This window comes from Miniopterus schreibersii (genome assembly GCF_964146895.1).
Source record: "Miniopterus schreibersii genome assembly, chromosome: 1".
NCBI classification, from domain to species: Eukaryota; Metazoa; Chordata; class Mammalia; order Chiroptera; family Miniopteridae; genus Miniopterus; species Miniopterus schreibersii.
In genome coordinates, this window is record NC_138101.1 from 179,744,010 (window position 1) to 179,764,971 (window position 20,962).

At 44.9% G+C, this 20,962-nt stretch overlaps 1 protein-coding gene across 8 annotated transcripts in view; it reads left to right on the forward strand.

The window, feature by feature from the left end:
* SIPA1L1 (signal induced proliferation associated 1 like 1) overlaps positions 1 to 20,962 on the forward strand; it is a 392,555-nt gene that overhangs the window by 62,677 nt on the left and 308,916 nt on the right. For 2 of the 8 annotated variants that reach the window (XM_081116824.1, XM_081116819.1), the window contains exons 1-2: positions 19,553 to 19,629; positions 20,263 to 20,322. The exons of 2 other annotated variants lie outside the window; for them this stretch is intronic. The gene's annotated coding sequence lies outside the window, so the exon portion shown is untranslated. Of the gene's footprint in view, positions 1 to 19,552; positions 19,630 to 20,204; positions 20,323 to 20,510; positions 20,658 to 20,962 lie in introns of those variants that run through there. 4 more of the 8 variants (XM_081116818.1, XM_081116820.1, XM_081116823.1 and 1 more) reach the window with 3 other exon arrangements.

Genomic DNA, 20,962 nt, shown 5'->3' on the forward strand with positions numbered 1-20,962 from the left:
AGGCTCCTTCTGCGACCCTCGGACATCAGGAGAGCTCGGGGGCCAGGAGCAGAGCGTGTGACTCAGCCCTGCTGCCGTTAGAGGTACTTCAGATGAAAAGTCTGAGAGGCGTTGATTTATATATAGCTCAGGGAGAATTTCTCAGCTTTTTAAACACAATTTAAATAACAATAAGTGAAGATTCATAAAGCAGCTGGCACAGCAGAACGATTATTTGGATTATTCCGGGAACAGGGGTTTTGCTCTGGGTTTTGCCTCCCCCCCCCCCCCGCCCCTTTCTCATTCATGGCCGCAGAGTTTTCACAATTCCAAAGGGCTCCGTAGGTCAGCTGGGCACACAGACAGATCCGGGCAAAGTCACACCCCTGAGGAGACTCCCCTTAGGAGGCCCAAGATGAGGGCCCTCTGTGAGAAGGTGCCGTTGAACTTTTTTAATAATTCACCCTTGGATGAGTATGTGGAAAAGTTACAAAGGACCTCTTTGGCCTTCCCTATGAGAACTGACGAACGTTTTTCTCTCATTTCCTTGGTCTTTACCCAAAATTGAATGATGCTGGCCTTCCAGAGGCCGGTGGTCTGGTTCAGTGTGACCAGGCTGCTGTGGAGGCCCCTGTGTGGAGTCTTGCTAGACAGGGCAGCTGTCCGCTGGCGTGGGGACAGTAACCACCCGGGCAGAGAAATTCACTCCCAGTGCAGCCGTGCCCGCTCCTGTCTAAACCCCACCTCGCCCCTTAGATTTAAGGAGAAAAATGCAAAAGCCAATGGGTTTCTGGCTTTGGCTCCTGATCTCTCCTCAGGGCTAAATTCTCCCCATTCAGACCAAATACCTCCCACCTGCCAAGAAAAGAAAAAATCTGGTGTTAAAAAAAAAAAAAAATCCGACTTGTAAAACAGAACATGGGCTGATTATTTTTGTTACTATATTTTTCATTTTCAAGAAGAGCATTTGCCAATAGATTCCACTAAATAACCCATTCCCTGGGCATATTTAAAAGGAGATATGATTGACAATGACATGACTTATGTAGAACATTTTTGGTAGCACCTCGCCTCCATGTCATTGGGTGGCCTTGCCAGATAAGAGCAACAGAAATCCAGGTGAACTAAGGTTGCGTTAAAATGGTATTTCTAGAATCACAGTGGAGAGGATTAATCTTTGAACGTCTAATGTCTGACTCAAATGTGATAAAACCAGGTCGTGACCTGGTCCTCACCCCTTCAGCCAACACTTACTTAATTAGATTCGGTCTGCAGCTGCAGGCTACTGTAGGACTGAAGGACACGAGCCCTCGAGGCGGACTGCCCAGGTTTCAGTCCCAGCTGTGCCCCTTACTCTTTCTGTGACCTTGGGAGAGTCATTGAGCCTTCTCGAGCCTCTATTTTCTCATTTAGAAAGTGGCTGACGTGAGGGTGAAATATAAGAATATATTAAATGTGGTAATATATGCAAAACCCAATCTGCCTAGCATGTATTCAGTTATTAATAACTGTTAGATGAACAGGGTGTCATTCCTCAGGCCCAGCAAATAGGACAGATGTCCTGTTCTGTTCTGATTACACAGACCACAAACCAAGAGTAGGCTCAGTATGCAGCTTCTCCTAATATCTAATTAGCACTGAGAGAACTATTCTAACTAGTTAGACTATGCTCCGAACTGCCATCTTCAGCTAATATCTCCTTAAAGTTCAAGTGATCGATATTAAACAACTCATTCAGATACCAGGATTATATATGATGCTATCATATTTGCTACATCGATTTCTGCAGGGCACATAAGGGCCAACTGCACTCACTTCCACTCCATCCCTGACCGACAGCACTAATGAAACTGAGCATCCTACCCCCGGAGTCTGGATGAAACCTCGGGACCCTTTTCAACACAGTGCCCACAGCCACTACAAATCAGAATCGGCGTGTCTGGTCAGTGGATGGTTCTCTGAAATCTCAAGTAAGCATTCATTCGATTACTTGGCTTTTCCCTGGAGGAAAATTGTGGCTCCACCTTAAGAGGTCAGGAGACCCTCAGAACAGTAAGAAAATAAGTTGGATTTCTGAACTTTTACAATCAAATGTCATCCCTGACATAGGCACACCCAGTAACCACAGCGTACGAGACTTCTCCCAGTTAGCAACATAGGCGCGATGTCTATAGTGCAAGCTCTCGCTGGAGAGCTCAACCTTGATGTTACTGACATTCAAATCTTGCCAAACCACGTTAAATGCTCAACTGACATCATATGAAAGTCATGTGCGATCTACCTATTTACTTCTAGTTATTCTAATAAGCTACATTTTGAAAAAAGCTGGATCACAAAAAAATTATATACCAGGAACTGATGAACTTCAAGCCCTTTGTGCTGTCTCCCTTCAAAAAAAAAAAAAAAAAGACTGTCTTTTGTAAAAAGACTTTTAGATGACTTTCAATAGGCTATATATATAATAAACCAACTTTAAAAAAAGAAAATCAAAAGCTTTGCAGAATTATGGGGATGCACAGATACTAGGACTCTAGGAAAATGTGATTATTATGGTTACACTTCATTCTTAACTCTGAGCTATAGAGAGAACGATAGGTTAAATAATTCTCATTATCTGGGTAAAAGAAAGTATTTCCATTCTTTAGATGAGACACTTCTCTGGAATATAGATACCAGGATTCATGATATTATCACATTGGCTACTCTGTTATTCTACAAGTCTTCTGACTTTCTGCTCTTACTTCTTGTCTGAAAGCTTAGTCATCAAATATTCAGTGTACATCGGACATATAGCATAAGATCAGCCCATATCCAGACATGTCCTGTTTTATCACTGTCTGCTTGTTGCTGTGGTTCCTTATTTACCATATGAAACTTTCAAAAGTTTATTTCTTAAAAATGACATTTCATTTATCTTTGACCATATTGCCTAATAAATTGAAGTTTACTCACTACTAATCTTCATTGAATGAGGTCACTTCCTTAATAGCATTTCTGGCAGATGGCAATTACTGTTAGTAACAGCAGTTGACATCCTGGGAATTTAAATATTCAAAGCAATTCAACAGGAATTTATTTAGTAATCTATTTATGTGTCATAAACAATGTGGCTTGAGCTTCAAGGCATGCTGTGAGTTCCCAGTTAGAAGAAGGATTTGAGCTAAAGCCAGCCAAGGCCAAAACCCGATCTAGGCCCTAATCCAAAATCAAGAAGCCTGAATTGGAAAGGTAAAATGGGCCTTAAGCAGATGTTCATGAGTAACAAAAAAGCTCTAGCTCTTAGGGGTCAAGTCTGAGTCCAAGATCAGGAACATCTATTGAGATAATGAAAGTTATACCTGGTTGCAGGGTTCAGAGAGATTGGCAGGAGTTAGCTGAATTCATGGCTTCTATTTGTAGCTGGACTTCAGCTCTAGCAGGTGACTGGAATAGATACCAGTAGAGTATGGAGGGAGGCTGTAACTGAATGTGTATATTGCTGCCCAAAGACTGATCTCATCCCCAAGCAACTTAGACATTGGATGTAGGGCCACAGGTGACTTTCATGCTCCACCATGGCACACACTGTCACACTTATCTCTGGTATCCAGGACCATTTCCTTTCTTCTCCCTTGTTTCTGGGCAGCAATGTGCCCAGCCCCAGGCAATGGATTATGAAAGGTCTAAGCTAGTCATAGCAGTCGTGTTCTCCGGCTTCCTCGACTCCCTTGCAGCAGTAAGTGCCATATGATCCAAGTGTAGTCAGGGAGACAAAGGGCAAGTTTGTTGAAGATGCCTTTGGGAAAGCTTTTGTTTTTCTTTTTAAAGGAACAGAACAGACATAGCCTTTCACTCCTTTTTTTTTCTGACTTGCTTACACTTGTAGCTAGGAAGAAAAGGTCAAGGGATGTGAAGGGATGCCAGCTCTGCCATCGCTGGGCCACTAAAATAATGCCAGCAGCCACTTTTGCCTTATCTGCTGTTATATAAGAATTATAAACCCTTTTGTTTAAGCCAGGGGTAGCTATTCCATTATTCAGGATGGAAAGCATTCCTAACTGATACCCACTCATAATGGAGGTGGAAATCCTAACCACTGTCACATTCAGAAGCCAGAGCAGAGTGTATCTTGTACAGAAGATGGGAACTGGCATGTGCTTGGGGCTGAGGGCCACAGAAAGGAGAATGAAAGGCAGTGATCTTGGCTTAAGAGACTTGTAATTTTGTTTAGGGGACAAGACTTATGACATGGTTTGATGAGATCCTGTCTGAGATATTTGCTCTAGTTTAGAAGACCGTGTTATAAGATGGACATTATCTAAGATTAGCCTAGTATAGTCAAGACACTGGAAAGCATGTCATGAAAGAAATGGTTGAAGTAAGGAGAATTCAAGCAGCACGGATGTTGGTGTGTGGAAGGCATTCCCACAGCAGGTGAAGCAGTCAATGTACTTCACTTTTACTATACAAGGCAGCAGTTTAGTGGTCTCTAGACTGAGTCAGAGTTGGTCCCAATCTGGGTTCCAGCCCCTATTAGCTATATGATCTTGACAAAGCTGTTAAAACACACTCTCTCTCTAATGTAAAACATGGTCACTATAGTTGATAACATAATATTAAATAAATGAAATTTGCTAAAAGAGCAGAACTTAAATGTACTCACAAAAACAGAAAACCTAACTACCCGTCAGTTTTCTCACCCTTAAAATGGGACAATAATAGTACCTACCTCATAGATATATGTGAAAAATAAATAAAATAACCCATGTAATGCATTTAATTAAATGCCTGGAACACAGTACATATTTAATAAATGTTATTGGTATTATTTTGAGAAGTAGTTAAGTACGTGGATTCTGGAGTCAGAATACTTGGATTCAGATCCTAAATTCATCACTTGCTGGCCGTATAACCTCGATTAAGTCTCAGTTTCCTCATATGTAAAGTGGGGGTAATGATATCACCACACTCAGAGGATGACTGTGAAAATTAAATCAAGTATGCAATTGAAGCTCTTGGCACAGTTAAGTGCCCAATAAACGCTGGCTTTTATTATTATTCAATATTGAACAATGTAAAATGTATAGACTTGACTTCTTAGTCTCAAAATGCTTATTACGTTAGTTTCTAAAAATTAATGAGAGAATGAATTTAAAAATTATATACCTGCAAGAAGAGCTCCAGGAGGGGGATAATCAGCTGGGGATGAAATGTTAGAGAAAACACCGCGGAGGAAGTTGGACTTAAGTGATGGTAGAGTGGGGGTGCTGGGAGAGTGGAGGGAGGCTGGGGGTTACTGTTATCTTCCATTTTCAGGTCACTACTTCATACATATTCTTTATTCTTCCTTCTCCTAGCCCTGTCTTCCTGGAGTAAATGAAATACTTTAATGATGTGATTTAGAAAAACACATGTGAAATAGTTCACCTCTTATTTCATAATTGCTCATCTAAGCAAATCCAATGAGATTTTAAAATCATTGTATAATACACAGTTCAGATCTGAACCAAGAAATATGTAAGAACAAGAGATCAGCGGGTACAGGGACTGGTACCAAGCACCAGTAGGCACTTGATCTCATACATAAGTTATGTTTAACAGAGATATATGTAGCATGCAGGCACTATTCTTTTTTTCTGTGAAATATGGATTATGCCTTTGGAAAGGAATCTATCAAGAGTTCTCTGAAGCAAGCAAAAAATTTTTCTATTTCTAGAATGAGGAAAACTGGACTTGAGAGACTTCAGTAGAGGACTCAAGTCCCTTCCTAACTTGGCCATGCTTGTGTTGCTCACCTTCTCTCTCGACGTTCTTCAAGCACCCATAGACACCAGTCCTGAGCTGATCTCCTCAGGGTCTCCCGAGTGTGCCCTGGTCCCATGGGTTGCTCATCAGCAGTCAATGCCCGCCTTAGAGCAGGTGCACAAAAACTGGCCAGAACCACTTCCATTTCTTACCTGTGCTGTTTCGCCAGCCTGGAATCTTCTTTAACATCTCTGATTAGCTAAAGTTTATACACCCTATAAAAGGCCTTTTTCCACCATGTGGGTCCTCATTGATCTCTCTCTTATCTAAACAACAGCAGTTGTCATCTGCATCACTGCTGGGAAACACACATGCCTTCCAAATACTGGGCTACTGGGACCGCTTCTTTAGTCCCAACCACACCTTCTCATGTTTTCCTTTCTCTTTTCCAGTATGACCCAGGTGTTCCAGGTGAGACAGCAACATGGGCGAAGCCCAGAGGCCCAAAAGAACATGTTTGTAGGTCAGTGATTTGATGCCCGCATCCCTTAGGAAACATCCCTAAAAAAGCAGAATAGAAACCAGTTTCTCCATTGTCAAAATCTTCATCGTATTTTTGCTTTATGAGTACAATATCCTATTATAGTCTAACCATATTATTCCACACTTTTGCTAGAAACCTCAAACCTTAACCACTTGTGACATGTCAGTCTATTAAGCTAAGTGGCTTCATGCCTACCAGCTCTGCTTTAGGGTGAGGCGGCATCCTAGCTGGAAGGCCACTGAACTAGAAACATTATCTTCCATCTTCTCCCAAGATGATTTGTGATTGCTCTGCTTTTTCTTTTTGATCCTAACCACCTGTTACGAGAGTAAGCCTTCTCTGACTTGTGATGGACAGGTCTGCCAAGGGTGAAAACTGGCCTAACTACTTGCTTTACCGGTGAGAACTAAAGTCATTTAGAATTTATCCCACTATCACAGAGCTCGGACTACAGTTTCTTCTTAGCATGCACAAGATCTATTCCTCAAAGAAATTATCTCTGCCATTTATCTCCCCTTTAACACTTCAAGCTTCAGCTCCACACCACAATTTATTTGCATGCCAAGTATTATTAGGTAAATAAAACATTTGAATTATGAGCAACTGGAGGTTATCAGACAGTGGGTTTTTTTTCTCTTTTACCTTTAAAATTATCTCCTTCTAATATCCATTCCTGATTTCACTGATTTATTAGTTCCTGAAAGATTGTGAGTAGGAACTGTATAACACATCAGCTTCTCCTGCAGGCCATGGGTTTGTTAGTGGCAGAGAGTGAGTTAACTTTCCTCTGTATTCCCAGAGTGTTACACAGGGCCTGGGCCTCACTACAAATGTTTGGTGAATAATCTCTCTGATGGATTAAAGATGGCCACATATTCTTTAATATTCCTCTCTTACTGCATAGGCAGGGATGTAATTGCTTGACCACTGGCCATTGGCACAGAAGTGACACTGTGCCAATCCTGGGCCCAGGCCTTAATGGACTGGTGGTTTCCACTTCTTGTGCCTCAGAGCACTCTGGAAGCTCTGCTGGGTAAAACTATCCTGAGACTACTTTGCTGAAGAAGCCAGTAGGCATTCCCAGCAAAAAGTTCAGCCTTCCACCCATCCTTACCAAGGTGCAGACTTGTGAGTAAAGATTCGAGACTACCAGCTGGCCATCACTTGGAACAGAAGAATCGCCTGGCTGAGCTCTGCCAGAATTCTATGAGCCACAATTCGTGGGATATCATAAAATGGCTGTTGTTTTAAGCCTCTAAGTTTTACGGTAGTTTGTGATATGATGATAAATAATCAGAACACAATCCTGTGGCAGGCTTCATGTATATTATTCAGAACCCCAGAGATCAACTTGCATACTTACAACTATTGCTCGCCTGGCTAGAGTGGGATGGTACACATGTGAGAAAAGTTGGGCTAATTCACTACAGATGACGATCGTCCAGTGAATGCCGTTTCTCATCTTGTGTGCTGCTGGGTGATGTAGACCAGAGAACCAGACCAGGGGACACAGAGATTTCAAATAGGATTATGTCCAGTCCAGGAACCCAAGAAGGCCGAGTCATCATAGCTCTTTCTTCTGATAATTGGAACAGTGAACCACTGAATAGAAATAGCTTTTCTAATAGAATGGGACTAGATGGAAATTAAATAGAAGACCCAAAGACTGTTCATGTTGATGGTGGAGTGGTTATCGCTAAACGAACGTAATGACAGAAGACAGATGCCTTTCCTTTCTCGTCCTAATAGGTCCAGAAAAATATGGCTGCAAAAATCAGACTGGGGATGGGATGAATTTGGGCAGAGAGGGAAAAGGAGCTAGTCATTCTGCATGTCCTTGGGATTTCTGGTTCGTGTGACTGGAAAACATCTTATTAGCATTTTAGATTTTTCTGAAAACAACTGAAGGGAACGTTTCAAGAATAAAATAGTGACAAGATAATGGCTTAATAAGAAAACCCCTTGGGGGGGGGAGTTAAGAAACCTCTGTTTCAGCCCCAACACCTTGAAAATGATTTGACTTATTTTTAACTCAGTTTATTGCTGTAAAACAACACCTTAGGAGACATTATGCGGGTTGAATTACAGGAGCGGAGATAAAAAGCAGCTTAGAAAGAAAAAGACATTCTGTATGACTAATAAATAGTACCAATTCTTGAGAAGCTGAGAATAGAAACTCTTCCTTTTCAAACAAATAATCCCTTTCTTTAAAAATTAAGATAAACAAATCACTCTTTTACTATTATATAAATGCTGATTATTAAGTTTATATAAAATGTTAACTGTGGTTAGATAATAGAAGACAAGTGATTGAATTAGAGAAACATATATACAGTGATGTTGTCTAAGAATTATTCAACATCTAGACAGTTTCTGTTGCATCTTGAGCTGGGTGTCACTGCATCAGAGTTGACAGACTGTGTGATGAAGGTCAATCAGCTGGTGATCAAATGGCCCCTCTGGGAACTGAGGACATGAAGGAGCCTAGCAGGTGGCCACAGCGGTACTGGCTGAGAGTAGCTCTCCTGGGCCATCAGAAGGGACTTCGTAGTCTGGTAGTTAGCCCCTGTCACCGAGGGAACACATACTCAAAAGGAGAAGCCAGCCCGGCCAGCGTGATGCAGTGGTTGAGCATCTACCTATGAACTAGGAGGTCACGGTTTGGTTCAGTTCCAGGTCAGGGCACATGCCCGGTTTGCCAGCTTGATCCCCAGTAGGGGGCATGCAGGAGGCAGCTGATCAATGACTCTCATCATTGATGTTTCTCTCTCTCTCTCTCTCTCTCTCTCTCTCTCCCCCTTCCTCTCTCTGAAATCAGTAAAAACATATTTTAAAAAAGGGGGGGAGGGGGGCTAGCTGGTTTTGCTCAGTGGTTAGAGCATCGGCCCTGGTTGGGGCATGTGTGGGAGGCAACCAATCAATGTGTCTCTCTCACATCAATGTTTTTTTTTTCCTCTCTCTCTCTCTCCCTCCCTTCCATTCTCTCGGAAAAGCAATGGAAAAAATATCCTCAGGTGAAGACAAAATAAAAGGAGAAGCCCTTTCTTTTGCCTGTAGGCAGCACCTATGCAGACACCAGTGCTTCTCAAGCTGTGCTCTGCACACCCACTGAGGCACAAGCCCTAAGGTGCTCATTAAACATGTCCAATCCTGGGATGCACTCCAGGAATCTGCATTTTACAGGCACTCTGGGTGCTTTCGTGGTGCATCCACAGTCTAAGGACAGCTGCTTTGTGCTCCCTTGCATGGTCAGTCCAACCTCAGTTCCTTTGTTCACCATACCCCCTCCAGGAATGCTGGAATTCCCCATCCCTCTACCTTCTTTACTGCTCGGGCCAAGATCCACTGAACTCACAGAGCCAAACTTCTTGATCTTTTTCATAGCCTCTAATTATGCTACTTAATCCTGCCTTATTTTATAACCTCTTTTATCTGTATAGTAAATCCCCCTTCATGGCTTAACTCCATTAATTCCTGCCCAGGGCAGATAGACCCCACTTTAAATGTTTCCCCTATTTGACTAGGCCTGTTTCCTAGCCATTTTTTATTTTGAATAAGTGCCTTTATTTCTTCTCTTCCAAGGTAGAAGGAAGGGCAATGCCTACATACCACGCCCACCATTGCACTGGGCTTCATTGATTGGACCTAACGAAGCACAAGATTTCTTCTACCACCATTGATTGTTTTGGAGTTGTTGTTTTTAAAACATTATCCCCCAGAGCATCAAAATTGATTTTTAAAAAAGATTTTAAATTTATTTTGAGAGAGAGAGAGAGAGAGAGAAAGAGAGAAACATCAATGTGGATGTGAGATCAGCTGCTTCCTGCACTCAATTTTAACTGAAGACTTAATGTTTCTCAATGTTCCCCATCTACATGATAATCTTCTTAAGGGCTAAAACCTATTGCTCAGTGGTTGAGCATCAACCTATGAACCAGAAGGTCATGGTTTGATTCCCAGACAGTCTTATACGTCTTACGTAACTCTTCCACTTTGCACATTTATTGTTGTCTGCTGTTCCTCTTCTCTGGGAGCTGCCAACCCCACCGACTTGTCATGGTTCCCGTGCCATTTTATACAACATGCCCTAGACTCTTGGTCACTGCTGATTGGTCTAGAGGCAGGCACCTGATCCAAAGCTGGGTCAGCCAGGTCCATTTCTCTCTAGGTATTTTGTAAACTTTGAAGATGTTTGAGTTCGGAATGAACCCAGGAGGCATTTTTCCTATGAGGACCAAAAAAGTCAAAGAAAGCTTTCTACAGAAAGAGAGAAGAATGCTATATAGAGGCAGATGCAGAGAGAGAGGGACGTGAGTGATGGAGAGTGTTTGGGTGGCTCTGTATTTCTATTCCTGGGGAATCTGTTGGAACTCAGAATTTTCAGAATAAAGTCCCTGTTCCATGTAAGCTAGTTCTGGAGGCTTCAAGGAAATCTGGAAAGAATGAAGACAAGAGAAAAGGGGGTGTGGATGGCTTTTAGGTAGCCAATCAACAGAGTCTACCAAAACGTGTATTATCTCACTTAATCTTCAAAACAATCATGTGTTTTAAAAATCTATTATTATTATTATTATTATTATTATTATTATTATTATTATTGCTTTAAAGGTAAGAAAACTGAGGCTTAGAGAGGTTAAATAACTTTTCTCAAAACCACTTGGCTGTTAAGCATGACGGTGGAAATGGGACTTGAGGCCAGGTCCTTCTGATTCCACTGTGTAGAACTGCCTTCAGGTGAAGACCAATGGGTGTGACACTTTCATTCTTGCTCCCAGAATATCGACCCAGGCTAGGGGGATTTGAATGAATTCTACAAGCCAGTCCTGCGTCTTTGAGTTGTCCCCAACTACTTGGCAGGGACTGTGATTTGTGCTGCCCTCTAGAGGAAGCATGGAACAAGTGCCGGGTAACTGCCCAGGGATCTAGCAGCTTGGGAGCCTACCTGTTAGAGGTGGGAGCAGCTGGGTGAAGCAGTCCTAAGAGTTCCACTGCCACCAGAGCAGCTAGTATGGGCTGGCCATGCCACAGGCAATGATGGAGACCCACTGTAGCAGCACCAGCTACACCACCAGGAGAGCACTACAGGAAGATGACTGCGAAATGATCAGGGGTCTCTACCCCTCTCCACCCTAACAGCATGACTAATGGCTGCCCTTGATATCTGAGATGGGTTTGTGGAATGGGCGTGTGGGTAGGGGGCAGAAGAGGCGAGGGGAGGATAGAAGGACAAAACCAACAGGAATAGAGGGAGGTTCAGGAAACATTTTTTTCAGACCTCAGATTCTTAACCTCAGATTCTGAGCTGAAAGGTGGCAACATGTCAACACACAAATATTTAGTCTAGAGGGATGGGCCCTAAGTCCTCCCCTTTTGCACTTAAAGAGAAGTCCAGAAAAATTAAGTAACTTTTAAAGTTAGAGTTGAGCTGGTTGAGTTAGAGTCTAGAAACCTAAGCCAGAACCTAAGGTCTAGTAGATTTTCTTCCACTCCACTGGGTGATATTTTCTTCATGTGTCTGTAGGATATATAAAAAATTACACGTAGTGGCCTTGGCCATTTCTCATACCTAAGTAGATGGGCTCATCACTACTCCCCCCCCCGCCCCCCAGTGAAAAGAACAAATAAAATGGAAAGAGACTATTAAAAGCTTTAATATCTGCAAAGTGAGTTGTAAAAATTCAGGGTGAGTGCTGAGCTGTTTTAAGGTCCTAAAATATATTTGAAGTATCAGCATATTCATTTTTTCCCTCTTTTCCCTTAAATAAAGGTTCTGACGGCTTTGACATTCCAGTCGTGCTCCTTGGCATGCCCATAAACAGACACCCTCATTACATGTTTCCTGTGCTCAGGAACATGCAAGGTTTCACTTCTCCTGCAGGCTCGCACTGTGCTCTCCTTGGATGCCAATAGGTAGCTGCAACTCAAGTGCCCTGCAGCTCCTGGGTTCTTGTGAATGTCGCCTTGACTCAGGCTGGCAATGGAACAAGCCAGATGGCTCTAGGATGCCTCAGCCCACCACTTCCAAGTCATGAGCAAGCCTCTTCTCATTTCTAGGGATTTAAAAAAGACAAGGGAGCGGAGAGAGATCTTTTCTTCCTGGACACGTTCTCAACTATGAAATCTGATGACAGGAATAGTAGAGACAAGGGTTAGTTGGAAGGAAAATTCCAGCTCCTAAGAAAATATTCAAGCTATGTGAAACAGTGCAAAGAGTTCCCTGGAAGGAAATATTATTGGAGGGATGAATAAAAAATTTTGAAATGGTTCAGAGGAGAATTCTTTAAAAAGTTAAAGCTGGAATAGTATGTGCTGTGGCCTACACAGAACAAGGTCGAAAGAACTGGTGAGCTGTGGGATTTTTATTGAGCCCATGTCAACAAGAAAATAATCAGAAAACCAGAAACAGCGTGAATGAAGATACCTACAAGAAGGAAAGAAAATTTGTGAGGGTGCTTTTAATTAAAATGCTATCTAAATGTGAAAATATGTCAGCAACTATGAGCTCCTGCCTCCTACATCTATGACCCTACTTCTGACTTCTTGTCTGACCCATGAATTTTTAAATCTCATGCTTTAAGTGTGTTATCCCTACTAAACACAAATTTGAGTATGTCTCTGCCTTGCTGAAATCCTTCAATAGCTCCCTATGCCTGCAGAATAAAGCTCAAGCTCCTTAACGTGTCACAAAAAGCCCCTGTGGCCTGTCTCATTTCTATTGCTGACACTGATACCTACACCCTGGATTGTCTCCCTGCCCTCAGCCCTTACACCTTCATGGCTCGAAAAGCTCAAGGAGGCTTCCTAACAGCAAGGTGTGTTCTTCCCTTTCTGAGGTCAGGTAAAGCCAGTTAAGCAATTTCACCACTCCACCAGGATGGGAGCTCTGATTCTGCTTTGCTATTAAACTTCATTCATTTACTCCACAAATATTTACTGAGACTCTTGCTTGTGATAGGAACTGTGCTAGACATTAGGGATTTAAGAATGAACAAGACATATACCCTGCCTACAAAGAGTTTACACACTGAGAAAACTCTGTGTATTAGTTTCCTATTATTTCTGTACCAAATTATCACAAATTTAGTGGCTTACAGTTCTAGGGGTCAGAAGTTCAAAGTGAGTTTCATTGGGGTACAATCAAGATGCCATCAAGGCTCTAATCCTTCTTAAGGCTCTCGGTGAGAATTCAGTTCCTATGATGTCTTTTCTTTTTTTAAAAATATATCTTTATTGATTTCAGAGAGAGGATAGGAGAGGGAGAGAGAGAGAGAAACATCAATGATGAGAGAGTCATTGATCAAGCCCCCAACCCGGGCATGTGCCCTGACCGGGAATCAAACCCGATCGCCTGGATCCCAAGTCAATGCTCAACCGCTGAGCCACGCCCGGCCGGGCCCTATGCCTTTTCTAGCTTCTAGAGGCTACCTACATTCCTTGGCTCATGGCCCCTTCCCCCAATGTCAAAGCAGCAGTGTAGCATCTTCAAATCTCTCTCTGACTCTTTTTCCATGGTCACATCTTCTTTTCTGACTCTCTCTCTCTCCTACCACACTCGTATAAGAAACTTTGATTATATTAGGCCCACTTGGGTAACCCAGGATTCTCCCATCTCAAGATCCTTAACTTAGCTACATCCGCAAAGTCCCTTTTGCCATGTAAAATAACATTTACAGGCTCCAAGCATTAGCACATGGACATCTTTGGGGGGATTAGTCTGCCTACCGTACTCGGGTAGCCCTTTTACCTTGTCTTTAAAACAGCCCTACATGCTCATTCAACAAATATGTATCAAGTGCCTACTATGTGCCAGGCGCTATTCTAGTTGCTGGGAATACGGTAATAATATACAGCAGTGATGTACAGACATAAACTTCCTGCCCTCACGGACCTTACATTCTAGATGAGAGATAAATGATAAAACAGAGTTTGTCAGAGTGATGAGGAATCTAGAGAAAAATAAAGTTGGGTGAGGGCCTGGAAAGTGAGATTGGGGTGTTTACTATTTCATAAAGGGTAACAATCAAGATCCAGTTAGGAGAATAGAAACCAATCTTGGTACTTTAAAAAGAGGGAATTTAGCACAGGGAAACTGTTGCACAAATGACAGAAGGGTTGAGAAGCTAACCAGGGTGATGAGGCAACCCATAGATTCTGAACACTAGAAAGCTGTTGTCACCCGCAGGTGACCAGAGCCTGGGAATGGTTCTCACCCAGTGCAACCTGGCCAAAGTGGAGCTGCATCTGCTGGTAAAACACTGCCCAGGGCACAGAGAGGGGAGGAGAAAGGCTTGCCCCTTCCACCTCTCCAAATTCCTCTCATGCTTCTCAAAGGCTAAACCCAGCAGTGAGCCCCTGACAGAGGAGCCTGGGAAACAGCCCAGGGTGAGGCTCGGGGGTGTCAGGCCCCTTGCAAGATATGGAAGGAAAAGAGAGTGCGCCAGAGAGCAAGCAGGCAAATGACTCACAAAGTGATCTTTGAACAGACACTTAAAGGAACTGAGAATGAGCCATCAAGGCACAGCAAAGGCAAGGTCTGGAGGCAGGAGTGTGCCTGGTGTATTCAGGGAACAGAGAGAAGCCAGTGTGGCTGGGGTGGAGAGAGGGAGGGTGAGAGGAAGGAGATGAGACCAGAGCTCTAGATAGGAGTCAGAGATAATATACAGATCTCTAGACCAGAACAGGAACTCTGGCTTTTTCTCTGAGGGAGATGAGAAGCCCTGGTCACTTCTCTGCTCCAAAGCCTTCCAGGGTTTCTCGCTGCCTCTTAATACAGAAGCTACATGAAGAAAGTGTTTCAAGGATGAGACTGGCTAAGTTCCTGCTATTGAGCTGTAGGGTGTGGTGAGGATGGGAATTGACCATGGATTTAGCAATGAGGCAGTAGCTAAGGGGCCTGAGAAGTACCCTTTTCCTGGAGTGGTGGGTATGAAAGGCTGCTCAGGGCAGATCCAAGAGAATGGAAGGAGCCCTAGCTGGCTGGGCTCAACGGTTAGAGCATTGGCTTGCAGATTGAAGGGTCCCTGGGGTTCAATTTTGGTCAAGGGTGTGTACCTTGGTTGCAGGCTCAATCCCTGGGGCGTGTGCGGGAGGCAACCAATCAATGTGTGTCTCTCACATTGATGTTTCTCTCTCCTTCCCCCCCCCCCCCCCCCCCCCCGCGTCTCTGAAAAGCAATGGAAAAAATATCCTGGGGTGAGAATTAAAAAAAAATAGAGAATGGGAGGAGAGGAATTAAAAACATGAAGGAAGGTATGTAAAAGCCTTCTGAAGATTCCAGTGGTAAAGTGAAGCAGAGGGAGATATGGAATCTAGAAAATGTTTTATTTTTTTTACCATGAAAAATATTACAACATGCTTGTAAGTTCTTAAAGTGATTCAATGGAGAGGGAAATTTTCCTGATGCAAGACAGAGGGGTAACTGCTGAATTGGTGTCCCCGAGTCAGAGGGGATGGGACTAGTACATGGGTGGAGAGGTTAAGCTTTGCTAGGAGCACTGAGAGCTCATCGTAAGCAAGAGGACAGAAGGGTATATGCAGACAGGTGCAAATAGGCCGGTAGAGAGGGGGTGTGTGCTGACTCCCTTCTGATTGCTTCTGTTACACCAGCGAAAGAACAGCAGGCCATTGGCTGTGAGTAACAAGCTGGAGGTTTGGCGAAGGAGCAGAAGGTGTGAAACGGTGCTTTGGGAGAGTAGGGGAGTGGGCAAAGGAGTGTAGTACCTTTGCCGAGGATTTTTAAAATCAATGATAAAGTAGCTGATGTTTCAAACATGTAATAAATGCCGTTCTGAAGATGGAAGAATGAGGTATTTTAAGGAATCTAGTATTCAGGTAAATAGACTTAAACCACATGAGGCTAAAACAATAAAACAATAAGGCAAAAAAAAATCAAAGCAACATTGGGTTTGGGGACACTCTGGTTCTTTTGAATAGTTAAGAGCCTTTTTTTTTTTTTTTAAGAGCCATCAATATTAGATGTAGAGCCGGTAACAGGAAGTTCTGAACTTATGATAATAGGATGGATAAATCGGATTTTAACTGCAAAACACGCAGGTGTGAATTGATGTTTATATTGTTAAAAAATACATCAATTTTCCTTGCTTGGTAGGCCTCTGCATCAAAGTTCTTTCCATATTCAATACCCTAGGGTGTGTTGTCGAGTAGACGGGAATGAGCAGAGGAAAATGAACTCAGCTGCACTTTGACAAACTACGAGGCCAACAGCGAGTAAGATGGTAAATGACTGGACGCTCCCCTCATTGCTGAGAAAGGTTACACATCCCTTAGGTGTGTGGGGCAGGGGTCCCGCAGGGATAGAGGAGCCAAGAAAGGAGCCGGCAGGAAGCAGGTTGAGATCTAGTCTGTGCAGGTTGTGTCTAGTCCTCAGTTCCCTCTTCTGCTGTCCATTGTCTGCTATTTTGAAACCTCTGGAAGGTCAGGGAGGGTACAGAAGGAGTCTCTAACCCAGAAAATGTGTGGTCGGAACTTTAACTTTGGTGGATTTTTGCCTTCTACTTCCTTCAGGAACACTGGTGAAAGTTCTGCCATTCTGCCACCCATGTGGGATAAATAGTAGCCCAGGGACTTGAAAAGAGCAGTTTTCCTCTGGAAGTTTCTACTATTCTACTATGCCTGAAGGTTAAGGAAGTTATCTTTGTAATTTGAGGCCAATACCCATCTCTTGAGCCTCATAAGAAGCACTGAATAAAGTTAATAGATTTGGCTAGCACTTGGGTCAATTATTTCAAATGTATCAAATGGCTGTCTGGGAGTCATAAAACAGGTGGCCCTGAAATTGTACTGTCTGGTGGATACAGATTGGCAACCATCCTTTAAAGGCAAAACTATGTTAAAAGTTGAGCCAGAGCATATGAACAACTGATTGTGTGCTATGCTATGAAAGATGGTTCCTTGAAACAGATCAACAGCTTGATGGTAATACTCCATTGTGTGTAAAAACTTAATAGTAGCCCGCCTGGTGTGGCTCAGGAGACTGTGGCTCAATTCCAGATCAGGGCACATGTGGGGGTTGGGGGTGCGCTGCGAGCTAGATCCCCAGCAGGGGGTGTGCAGGAGGCAGCTGATCAATGACTCTCGCATTATTGATGTTTCCATCTCTCCCTCACCCTTCCATTCTCTAGAATCAATAAAACATATGAAAAAGTTTTTTGATAGTAAAAATACCAGTCTGGCTCTGGCCAGTGTGCTCAGTTGGTTGGCCATCATCCCATGGACCGAAAGGCTGCCAGTTCGATTCCTGGTCAGGGCACATGCCTGGGTTGCCAGCTGGATCCCTGGTGGGGGGTATGCAGGAGGCAGCCGATGGATGTTTCACTTTCAGATCAATGTTTTTCTCTCTCTCCCTCTCCCTTCCTCTCTCTCTAAAAATCAATTCTAAAACAAAACAAAAAACCAGTCTCTTCCTTCCTCCCCTCCCTCCCTTCATTTCCTCCCTCCTTCTTTCTTACAGTTATTTTGGTGGGGGTGTGGATGCATTTAGTTTGGGTCGTTGGTTTGAGTTAGCATATTTATTAAATAACAAGGAATCTGTTTTGAGTTAGTGGAAAAGCAAACCAGGAACAATGGATTCTCTTTGAAATTACTGTAACTTGGTCAATATTTTTGTTGTTTTTATACTTGAGACAAGAGAACGTTAAAATCAACTTGTCAACATATAGCTAAACTTTGTGAAGCCGACCTACTATTAAATGAAACACTCATGTTTTTTTATTCTGTTTGATGTAAAAGGAAAATATCTGTTATTTCTTGGAACTTTTCCTAAGCCTAAGAGCTATAGAATTTTAAAGCTGTAATGCCCAAATATCTGGGCTACCCCTCATTTTACAGATGAAGAATTGGAAAGATTAAATAACTTCTCAAGGAGACTCAATTATTAGTGACAAAAAAACCGCAAACATTAGTTCCCTGACTTTGTCTAGTGCTCTTTATCACTGTATCACGACGTTTCTAATATAAAAACTTACATCCACATAGCATTTAAGCTTGCATGTAACCTAAAGGAGTCTTCATGTACTTTTTTAGCCTTCTAGTTCTATGGGATTGGGTTAAATAATGGTTCCCCCATATTGATGTATATAGGGATGGAATCTATTTTTTTAAGTTTTTTAAAATTTTTTATTTTAGAGAAAGGGAGAGAAACATCTAATTCATATACCATGGAATCAATTTTTACCCATTCATTTTGATATAGAAAGTTTAAACTTTTATTTACAGTATCTATTTTATTTAGGCAGTGGGTATATGAAAACCCCAAAGAAAAGTTTCTAAAATTAACAGAAAAAACTGGGGATGAAAAGATATCATGTTTATACTTAACAGCGTTTTGGAGTAGGTATAAAGGCGTCTGAAGAAGCTTAATGATTAAAATATAACGCCCCCCATGGTAATTAGGGTTTTTATGAAACAAAGATTGAGAAAGCTGAAATTATAACTATTAAAAATAGACACATTCTGTGTGAACAGAATCGGGAGGTTAGTTTAGTAGAGTCAAAAACATAACTGTGAAGCAAAAGCTTATATTCTAAGCCTACGCATTTTTCCAGGGTAGGTGAAAGAAAAGTACTGAGGACACGTACAGACTATTGTGTTTATTTCCCCCCTCAATAGACATTAAGTAAATACCTACTATGGACCAAGCTGGTGGAAGCGCCGAGAACACAGATGACTCAGGCAGCTCTCCCAGGAGCCCAGTCTGGGGGGGGGGGGGGGTGGCTGGGGGGGGCGGGGATCAGGGGGAGGTACGGAGTGGGTAGGGGGTTGAGGGATGAGACTGGACGGGGTGGCTGAAAAACTGAATATATGTATGGTGGAAATTTAAGGGTAGAGATATGCGCAACCTTCTTTCGCAGAAATCTGCCCCAGAACCTCTTAAAAACAATTAGCTTCGTTTGCCAGATTCGGGCAGCTGCCCTGACGCCGGTCTGCAGATGTCCTCTCTCAGCAGGTGTAAAGATCCTCCTCCCGCTCCCAGTCCACGCTTCCCCACCGTTGGGGCGCCGGGCCAGGGAGGCGGCAGGTTGAAAACTGCACCCACGTTTGCTGCCTCGGCTCTCGGCTGGAGACAGGAATCCAGGGCTTTGCCGTCGTCATAGCAACTAGGAGTTCCGCGGTCCCCCACCTTCCTCCAGCTCCTTCCACTTCCCGCGTCCGCGGGGCCGCGCGGCCGCTTCTCTCGCGAGACTTGCGCGCCTCGCTCAGCAGCTCCGCGGTGATCTCACCCGAGGCCCAGGAGGGAGGCGGTGCAGGAGGGGAAGGGATGGGGCGGGGCGCGGAGGGGAGGGGACGGGAAGGGCGAGTGGGGCGCCGCCACCGCCGGCAACTTTGTGAGCGAGTTCAGTGCGAGCGTGAGCGAGTGAGCGAAAGTCAGTGCGGCGCTGAGTACCCAGGAGAAGGGTCCCCGGGGAGGGCCAGGTCTGGGCTCCAGAGGCTGCCCCCGCCCCCCCATCCGGGCCACTCCATCCCCTTCTGCCTCCGTGGCTCCTTTCCCTTTCCCTCCAGCCACCGATCTTCCGGGGCCTTCCCGCCTCGAACCGCAGTTACCTGTCCCCTCCCCCAATCGGCACGCGCCTCCTCTTTCCCCGGCGCCCACCTTGGACCTCTGGACCTCGGACCCCCAGACCCCCAACACTCATTTCCCGCGCCGGCCGCCCCCTCAGCTCTTTCTCCAGAGGGCAGGCGGGCGGGATGCGGGGCGCTGAGCCTCGGAGGCGGCGCGAGCGGGGACCCGAGTACCCAGACAATGGTTGATGCTCGGGGACCCGGCACCTCCGCCTCCTACAGCGCCGGGAACGCGCCCCCCGCCGGCTGCTCTCCAGTCTGCACTCTCTGTCCCCCTCGGAGCCTGGCTTCTGAGTTGGGCTGATCCGCCCCCGCCTCCCCCGGGCCCCCTCAGCTCGGCGTCCGACCGGGCCCAGCCTCGCCGCCTGCTGTTCTCCGCAGAGGAGGCGGCGAGTGAGCGCGCGCCGACGGGCTACATGGTTTCTCTTTCTCCCCAGGGAGAGCGCGCGGCGGACCCGCCCGGGACGCGCGGCGGCACCGGGAGGCCGGGCCCAGCGGTAAGTGGCTCCTGCGCCCCGGGTTTTGGCCGGGGAGCGGGGTTGCAGGACTGTTGACACCCCCCACCCCATTTCTGGCGGGGGCTGCGGTCCAGGACCTGCAGCAGGACACCCGGAGGCTGGTCAAAGTTTTATTTCCGATTTGGTGGCGTGCTGATAGCGCAGCCCGGCGGGGGCGAGTCCGCGCTGCGCGCGCGCGCACCTTGGAATCTGAAGCTGCACAACTATCCGCCTGGCGCCTGGGGAGAGGCTGCGACCCGCGCTCGGGTGGGTGGCTGCGCCCCACCTCGCTGCTCTCGTCTCCGGCCGGCGACCCTTCCTTTTCAGTCACCTGGGTGAGCGCTTCGTAGGCTGAGCTGGAGGGGACAGGCTGAGAGGTTTAATCGTGAGACCGAGAGAAGAGCAGCTCGGTGCCCGCGGGTGGTTAATTTCTCTCGCTGGGGTCTGGGGGGAGTGAAATTTCGGGATGCTCCAACCTGCTCTGAGTACACCGCAAGAGGGCTGGGGAGGCGTGAGGGTACTGCAAAAAGAACTTTACCTCCCTCGCTCCATCTGTTTCCAACTTCCCTCCTGACCTTAAATTGTGGAGGCTCTTTTTCGCTCCGCGGCATTTCTAGGAGGACAAGTAATCGTGTTGGGT